The sequence below is a fragment of the Dipteris shenzhenensis genome, chromosome 21 (assembly GCF_047967505.1).
Source record: "Dipteris shenzhenensis isolate YYH24624 ecotype China chromosome 21, Dip_SZ_1.0, whole genome shotgun sequence".
Classification (NCBI taxonomy): domain Eukaryota; kingdom Viridiplantae; phylum Streptophyta; class Polypodiopsida; order Gleicheniales; family Dipteridaceae; genus Dipteris; species Dipteris shenzhenensis.
Window position 1 is genome coordinate 1067011 of NC_141616.1, and position 8190 is coordinate 1075200.

At 41.3% G+C, this 8190-nt stretch overlaps 1 pseudogene; it reads right to left on the reverse strand.

Moving 5' to 3' along the window:
- Positions 1–331: 331 nt before the first annotated feature.
- On the reverse strand, positions 332–2656 carry LOC147888336 (pentatricopeptide repeat-containing protein CRR2, chloroplastic pseudogene; annotated as a pseudogene).
- Positions 2657–8190: the final 5534 nt, after the last annotated feature.

Genomic DNA, 8190 nt, shown 5'->3' on the forward strand with positions numbered 1-8190 from the left:
CTCTCTCTCTCATAGCATAGGCCTGCGAGGCCTCCCGAAGATGGTAATACATCTTTCATTCTTTCTCTCTTCTCTTCAAGTTACCATTCCCCACTTCTGCACCCGCACATTAGCAAGGGCAACAGCTAGTGAGAGTGATGAAGTCTTCTTGCCCGTTGGACAGCAGTCACAGCTGAGACCTCTCCTTGCAGGCCAGCGTGCCATTGTTGTTTTGAGGCAAATTTCCTTGAAAAGGGATAGCTGTATCAAGGAGAATAGGTTTGTGAGGTTAGCAGTAGGGGTGTTAAGGCTGCTGGCAACCTGTCATGTTGCACTAATTAACCCACCAATAGCCTACAAAGCGGAATAAGTTCTGCCCAGCGTAACCCTTTACAAGTGATCCCTCCTGAAGACCTCTCACCAATAATCACCGCATGAACATACTCCATGTTCAAAGTGATGGAAACGATCACTATCCCTCACAATTAATTTTCGTTGAGTCACTTTTGAGATGAATTTGATGGCAGAATGACAGTCAGAGCACATTTGTAGATTCATACTGACTCGAATAGGTGTTCTTGGGAGGGTGGAAATGAGACCAAAAGCAATGGCCATCTTCTCGCTGTGGTAGTCAAGCATATCTTTCTTCTCTTCCTCCTCCACATCATGAAGCACTGCATTTCTGTCAGACACATGTCCCTTCATGAGCCTACTCCACCTCTGAAGCTCAGCATGTATATCATCTTGTTGCGGATGTGACATGTCTCTAAAAACAAATTCATGTACCACATTATGCACTTCAATACAACTGAGACCTCGAACTTCCTTCACACCGTTATCTGCCATTGCTTTTCTCACTTTCACTGCATCATCTGACCTACCCACATTAGCATGGATGTTAGCTAGCAATAGATAAGGTGAAGCACTCTTTGGCATAAATTCAAGAGCAAAATTTGCAGCCCGTGCAGCCCGGTCCACGTCATTGTGAATTCTGCATGAAGAAAGCAAGCTCAACCAAGCTGGAGCGGCATGTTCAGATGGCAAGCTGATAAGCATGTCTTCTGCCTCCTGCAGAAGTCCTCGTCGCCCAAGAATATCAACCATGCATAAATAATGCTCCATCGAGGGGGTTATGCCATGGTCTCTTTTCATAGAGGCAAAGTATCGTTTTGCATCAGCAACTAGACCTGTATGACTGCATGCAGTAAGAACACAGACGAAGGTAATCTTGTTTGGCTTCACGCCTGCTTCGTGCATTTTACCAAACAATTGTAGGGCTTCCTTGCCATGCCCATTCTGGGCACATGCTGTGAGCATGGCACTCCAAGAGACCACATTTCGAAATGGCATATCCGCAAACACAGCCCTCGAATCATCCAAGCTTGCACACTTGCCATACATATCGATGAGGGCAGTTCCCACCACCACATCACACTCCCATCCATTGTCAACAATAGTAGCATGGATCTTTCGACCCTCTTCAAGGGCTGCCACGTTGGCACAGGCATCCAATACACAGAGGAAAGTGATCTTGTCTGGCTCAAAGCCTTTAGCTTGCATTTGCCCAAACAAATGTAGGGCATCCTTATTATGCCAGTTTTGGGCACATGCTGTGATCATGGTATTCCAGGAGACAACATTGCGTACTGGCATCTCTGCAAACACAGCCCTTGAATCATCCAGGCTCCCACACTTGCCATACATATCGACAAGGGCGTTCCCCACAACAACATCAGACTCGCTTTCATTGGTGACAATAAAAGTATGGATCTTTCTACCCTCTTCTAGGGCTGCCACACTGGCACACGCATCCAAAACACAGATGAAGGTGACCTTGTGTGGATGGAATCCTTCTGCCTGCATTTGACCAAACAGCTGTAGAGCCTCCTTGCCATGCCCATTTTGGGCACACGCAGCGATCATTATATTCCAAGAGTACAAATTCCGATAGACTATTTTGTCAAACACAGCACGTGCATGCTCGAGGGCGCCACACTTGCTGTACATATCAATGAGGAGATTACTCAGAAATCTATTGCCTTCATATCCACGCCGGGTCATATGTTTACGCACACATTCGCCCTCGGACAAGGCCCTGGCACTTGTGCAACGCCTCAAAAGCAAGCCATAGGTGGCAACATCAGTCGTTGGACCCAGCTGCCCGACGATATCCTCATTCACGCTGTCAGCACAGCAGTCTTCATTCTTCGCAAGATTAACCGGACGGTCCCCATGTAATGTATACGTAGGGCTGGCTTTGCTGGTTTCTACCTCGCTTAGCACCTCTCCTGCACGTTTAACCCACTTAGACCTCCACGCACAGAGCTGGGTGCTCATCCAACTCCAATAGGGGCCAGGCAACGATTCCAAGACGTTGCCCTTGTGCTTTCGAAAGTCTATTTTTGTATTCCCAGCCGGAAGGCCCAAGCCATTCGAGGTTGTACCAATAACCCTGTGTACCTGCCTTCTCTGCAGAGATAACCGCTCGATCGCAACGGGAAAAACGCCAGATGCCAATGACAAAGAAGGACAAACGCAATAGACGAATAGAGACATAGATTTAATGCTACGGTAAATGAGAGCACCAAATCGGCCATAGCCGAAGCAAGGTATCCAATCAAACGTCCGGGGAGAATCAAACATGTAACAAGGTGAATTACATTCAATAGGCCTGCCCTTTGGGGAGATGTATTTTGTGGGTCAACAAGGGGTGTGGTCAACCAATAAATGAAGTTTGTTTCTAAAAAAGTGTGGTTGGTTGTCTTGTTTGTCCAAATGTAGTCAATAGTTGATCTATTTATGGTTGTTGGTTGGTTAATCAATTGCGTGAAATTTCTTTGGCTCATGAAATTGAAGAGTTTATTGTTGTTCTTGTTGAATTGTAGAAGTTAATGTTGAAATCTCCTATGATTGTTGTCGGTATATCATTTTGGAGTTGTTCTTGTAGCGAGGCAAGTAGTGTTGCACTTGATGTTAGAGGTGAGTTGCACCATGTGATTTGATGAAGGAAGGGTCAAACGCAAGGCAATCCATGGACAGTCCTTGAGAATGATGGATTGTTCTAGTGGCATCTGTTGTATAGGAAATTGCCTTCTAGAGATGGAATTCAACTTGTTTTTACATATTTGGAATTCTCTTGTGATTTGATGTATTGGTGTCCATGTCTTTGGAATGTTGTTGTCATAAGCGGAAGAGTAATTGAATCGAGCTTGTCTTCCTATGGTTGAGTTGTTGAATAAGACCCAAACAACATGTTGTTGTTCATTTGTTTTGTTTGAATGTTTAAAAATTCCATCAACTCCATTCACCAAGCCATCAGGACTGTCTGGTCACCAGAACAAATTTCGACAATCATTCCAAGTTTCAAATCAAGTGTCTTGTGTAATTCTGTTGTGTTTCTTGGGGATAGTTATTGTCTTGCTACATGTCTTGTGTCTTTTGTCTATTGCTTCGAGAATATGAGGATCATCTGCGAGCAATCGGAACACTTCTTTATTGTGAACGTCTTTTGAAGCGTTAGTGTGAAAAAGGTGGGGAATGTTTTGTTTGTGTAGTGGTTCTCTAAGGTAATTGTCATTAATGTAAGAGATGTCACTCAATGTTTGTTTTCCTATTCATATTCTATTGAGTACACCTATGAATGTTATATTTGTTTGGCACATTGGTTTATTAAGCTCATATAGTAAGACATTGTCTTTCCAAAAAGATGTTTGCATTGATGTATGTGTTGATTGGTTCAAGAAGAGCCATAAATCTTTTGTTGGGCTAGCTTGGCATAGGTCTTCACATAATAGAACATCAATACCTCCAAATGATTGGAGGTGGTTGTGCTTGATTTCTCGCAGGCGCATGTCAGCCTACAACTAATGTACTATGGCCAATCAAGGACACTTCGTCGAAGATAACTAGCTTAAGGTCCTTGTAGAGTTAGGATAGTTCTTGTAGTTTCTCACTTGAGAGGCTTGTGTACTGGGATGCAATAAGTGGGAGATGCAGTGGTGAATAAATCATTGTGCCGCCAATGTTAAAAGTTGCTTTCCCTGTGTAGGCCAACAAAAGAACCTTTGGGGAGTCCACATTTTCAGTTTGTTTGTGCGAGTAGTTGCAAAGAAGTGCTTAAACAATGGCCATAAGTGTGAAGGTTTTCCCTGTTCCAGCATTGCCCGTAAGGAAAAGATGGAATGGTTTTGTTGGGTAGATTCTTTTGCTGAGCATAATGTCTTCTACAATTAGATGTTGTTCATCATTTAGTACTGCAAAGGCAATGTAATAGTCATTGTTTGAGGCAACCTTATATGTTAGCAAATTTTGGCTATGGAATTGATTATTTTTGAAGGGCTTGGCATGTCAACTCCAATGTCGTAAACATCAATTGTTTTGTTTGTGCGCTGACTTGTAGATGATGTTGTGCCATTGCAAGTCGAAGATGAATTTGTTGGGAATTTTGGGAAGAGCTTGTTGAAATTCGCTTTGTCAGGATCTAGGATATGTTTGTTCTTACAATACATGTCATGCCACATTGTAGTGTCCTCATCAAGAGATGGCTCAATGTTGTGATAGGGAAGAATAAAAGGCATAACTCTCTCTAGTGGTTTTTGGGATCGTTTATCTCGTTGTAGTTATTGAATCGTATGATTTTCTTATTTTTCCTTTCCTTTGTTTTGTTTCCAATGGCTATGTAGCTGCTTACGAACTTTGCAAGGCAAACATTGTGTAGATCGTCTTTTGTCGTTTCAAGTACTTCGTGATGATGTCATCGAAGAAAACATTTGTGCTCTCAGGGTGCATTTTCTCAAGCTGTTCTCTGTGTTTCAGGAGCAAAGTTCGTTTCTCTAGTGGATTTGTGTTAATATATTGGAATTTTCATGTTGAGCTTGAGAGGGGCAACGATAGTGCTAGGTATACCACTTGTTGTGAACTTATATGTTGAGTGTTCAAGAATGCATTGCCAACTTTTGGTGCCGCATTTGAATTTAGGCTTTGTGATAAAGCTTCTTTCACGGGCTGAAGTGGTTTCTTTGTCTATTTTAGTCATATAAGATGTACAGTAAGCTACTGCTCCGTGAGGATTAAGTATGAATTGCACGTCAGTATTCACACCCCATAATCTCGACAGTGTTGGATTGAAGTTGTTCACATAAATGTCTTTTGGTTTCTCAAGAAGAGTGTTGGTTGTGAAATAGATGCTTGTAGAGCTAATATGTATTGTTCTTCGATTAGTTTCAAAGCAGCCAAGAATCCATTGTAGTCTAATGTGGTTGTCATATCTTCCAATAGAATAGAGTTGATGATCTTCATTTGTTTTCTAGGACTAAAGATATCAGAGTCGAGGTGCAATGGTAGCAAAACTCTTGTGTGCCACATTGGAGGGCAAGAGAATCCAAAGCAATATTTGTTTTTTCTTTAGAAGCATGTTTTACGATGCTTATGCGAATTTGGAGATGTCTGTAGATATGTATTTATCAACAAAATTTTAATTTCTAGGTTTGAGGAAATGCCAAATGTGGGTGCATTTTCAACCCATAGAAGTCTGTGATCATGTTGGCTTCCCCTGTGTTGGAATTTTGTGACGAAGTAGAAATCCATAACTTTTCCTAGGATATTGTGGTCTTTTTTTAGCACACTCTTCAGTGCTTGGACTCTGTCTACATTATATTGGGTTGTTGTGATGGAATTAGAGCATAGAAGGCATCGTTGCTCCTCTCATGCATTGGAATGGACCTCAAAGCCAGTCCTTGGGTTAAGTTTTTCGAGTCCTGTAATCAACGGTTCCCATAATTTCTCGGGTGCTGCAGATAGCATCACGAAAAAAGTTGGCGGGCCTATTTGTCTTGACATTGAGAAAAGGTTCTTCTTGAGGTAGTGCTTGTAGTCAGCTGATGTTCGAAGGTGCGAGAAGTCTTGATAGCCTATGTTTGAATGGAGTAGCTTTTCGATGTTTGTGTCTAGGACAACATCCTTCGCTTGGAGTGTTGTTCCTTTTGTTTGGCCTTTTTGCATATGAACCCAAGAGGCTGACAGAACCTGTTTCACTCAAATTTTCATTGTTTTGAAGAATAGATTTTCTATGGAAAGTGCAAAATGATGGTCCACATTTGTTAACTCCCACTTCACCTATGTCTTGATAGGATATGTGTTGGGAAATGTTATACTTACGTGGGTTGCCAAAGAAAAGCTTTGGAAATGAAAGTTCTTCGCAAAATTTGTCCTTGAAGACGCTTAGAGGAGGGAATCCTTTGGAGGGTGCAATTGCAATAGTTTGACCTTCAAAGTCTACGAACTATTGACTTGTATAGATACTAAAGTATCTGTCAGACCTTCTTCTTCTTGTGTTTCTTGTAAGTGTTGATCATTGTTCTCATCTGCTTTGTCTTTTGCTTTTATAATTTGGGCATGCTCTTCCCAAAGATGGGCTATATGCACGCTGTTGTCTTGATACAATGGAGTTGATAAAAAGTCTTTCAATGCAAGCATTGTAAAAGTCGGTCGCATAACTCCACTCATGTAATTATGCTTGAACGAGAGTTTATGCTTGAGTGCCACGAGAATAGTGTCATGGTCGTTTAAGAACCTAGGCAGCACTTCGTGCCTTGTCAATGTCAGCAAATACATTCACAACACTCCCATGAAGTCCATACTGCCCTTCATATGTTAGCTCATGAATTTGAGTGAAGGGTATTCTAATTAACACCAAGCGAGCTTCAATATCATTGAGAGTGCTTGTCAACTTTGTTTAGTCAACCATGCACATGTTCTTTGAGGATAGTAAAGGTATATGTTCTTTCTTGACATCTTTATAGCAAAGCATACACAAGAGCTTATTTGATGATTGGCTGGATGCAATGTTGACCTCATTGGTTGCAAAAAAATTGCCATTTCAGTGTTTAGTTTCTTCATCTTATTTTGAAGTTTCAATGAGCCACAGCATATGCATGGAAAACTTGGAGTGTCCAACAATTTCTTGAAGTATTGTTCCTTGTATAAGATAGTATTTCTTTGTCTCTTTTGGCCACAAACTTCATTGTGAAGGTTGAATTTTCCATTGGTGGAATTGACATCGTAATAGTGCGAATTGGCTGTAGAAAAATTTTGCGTACTTTGTAAATTCTATTGATGATTGCTTGTGTTGTGTGATGATCTTCCAAAGAAGCGCCTTCGTTTAAAGCCGCTACATCTTTTGCAGGAAGGTTGGGGTTTGGTGTTACTAGTCCTCGTAGAAGCAAGTCATTCTCATTTGACCAAACATTGTAGGGACGTTTGACATGTAACTAAATCAATGGATTGATAGTACAAACATTGTTTGATTCGTCTAGCATCAAATTATACATATGATTTGATTGTTCTTGCCTATATTGTACATTTCTTGGAAAGTTTGATTCCATCATAATAGAGTACACCAAAGGTTACTCCAAATATTGAGTGGAAGCGTTCAAGAATGTCCACAATTAGTACATGAGATACTGCTGAGTTAAGAACAATACTTTGGACCTTTTCAACAATAAATAAGTAGTCCTTGTTAGATCGCGCTGAACATATGCCATGGAGTATTTGATGCACATAATGTTGTCAAATATGGTTTGACGAAGTTGTTAATATGCAAGAGATGGGCCAAAATGTAGCAGACTAGTGAAAACATTTGAGTTCATTGGGTTTGCAGCAAGGAAGCTAGAGTCCACAGGTAGTTGTCTATGTCCAAGAAGCTTGTTTATGCTCATTTTTTGTAGTGTTGGCTTGGAATGAAAGATAGTTCAATGCGAAACCATTTGGAAATCTCCACAATTAGAAGGGAAACCACTTGCACTCTTTATTAATGTAGGCATGTATAAAACATCTTACAATAGCAGGGAAAATACACCATGTGTCTGCCTCAAATGCAATAACAAAGCCAAAACTATTAATAGTAAAGCTTCTACTAGGTTTAGTAGTTTTGAGCTTGCTTCTAGCCATCATCAAGTCTTCCTCATAGAGATGGAAGAAAGAAAAAGGCAAGCGAAGAACAATGTCAACATATGGCCCTCGGATGTGTACTGGCACTTGTCCACCGCCACATTGAAAAATGTCGGTTGTGAGGCAAGGAACTTGTTTGATGCTTTGAGGGCTCTTGCTAGAGGAGAAAAATGGTCAAAGAGGGTCTCTGCTGACACGTCCACCTCCACAAGCCTTGCAAACATGCTCGATCAAGTCAGCGTTCACATTCGTGAAATGCAACAC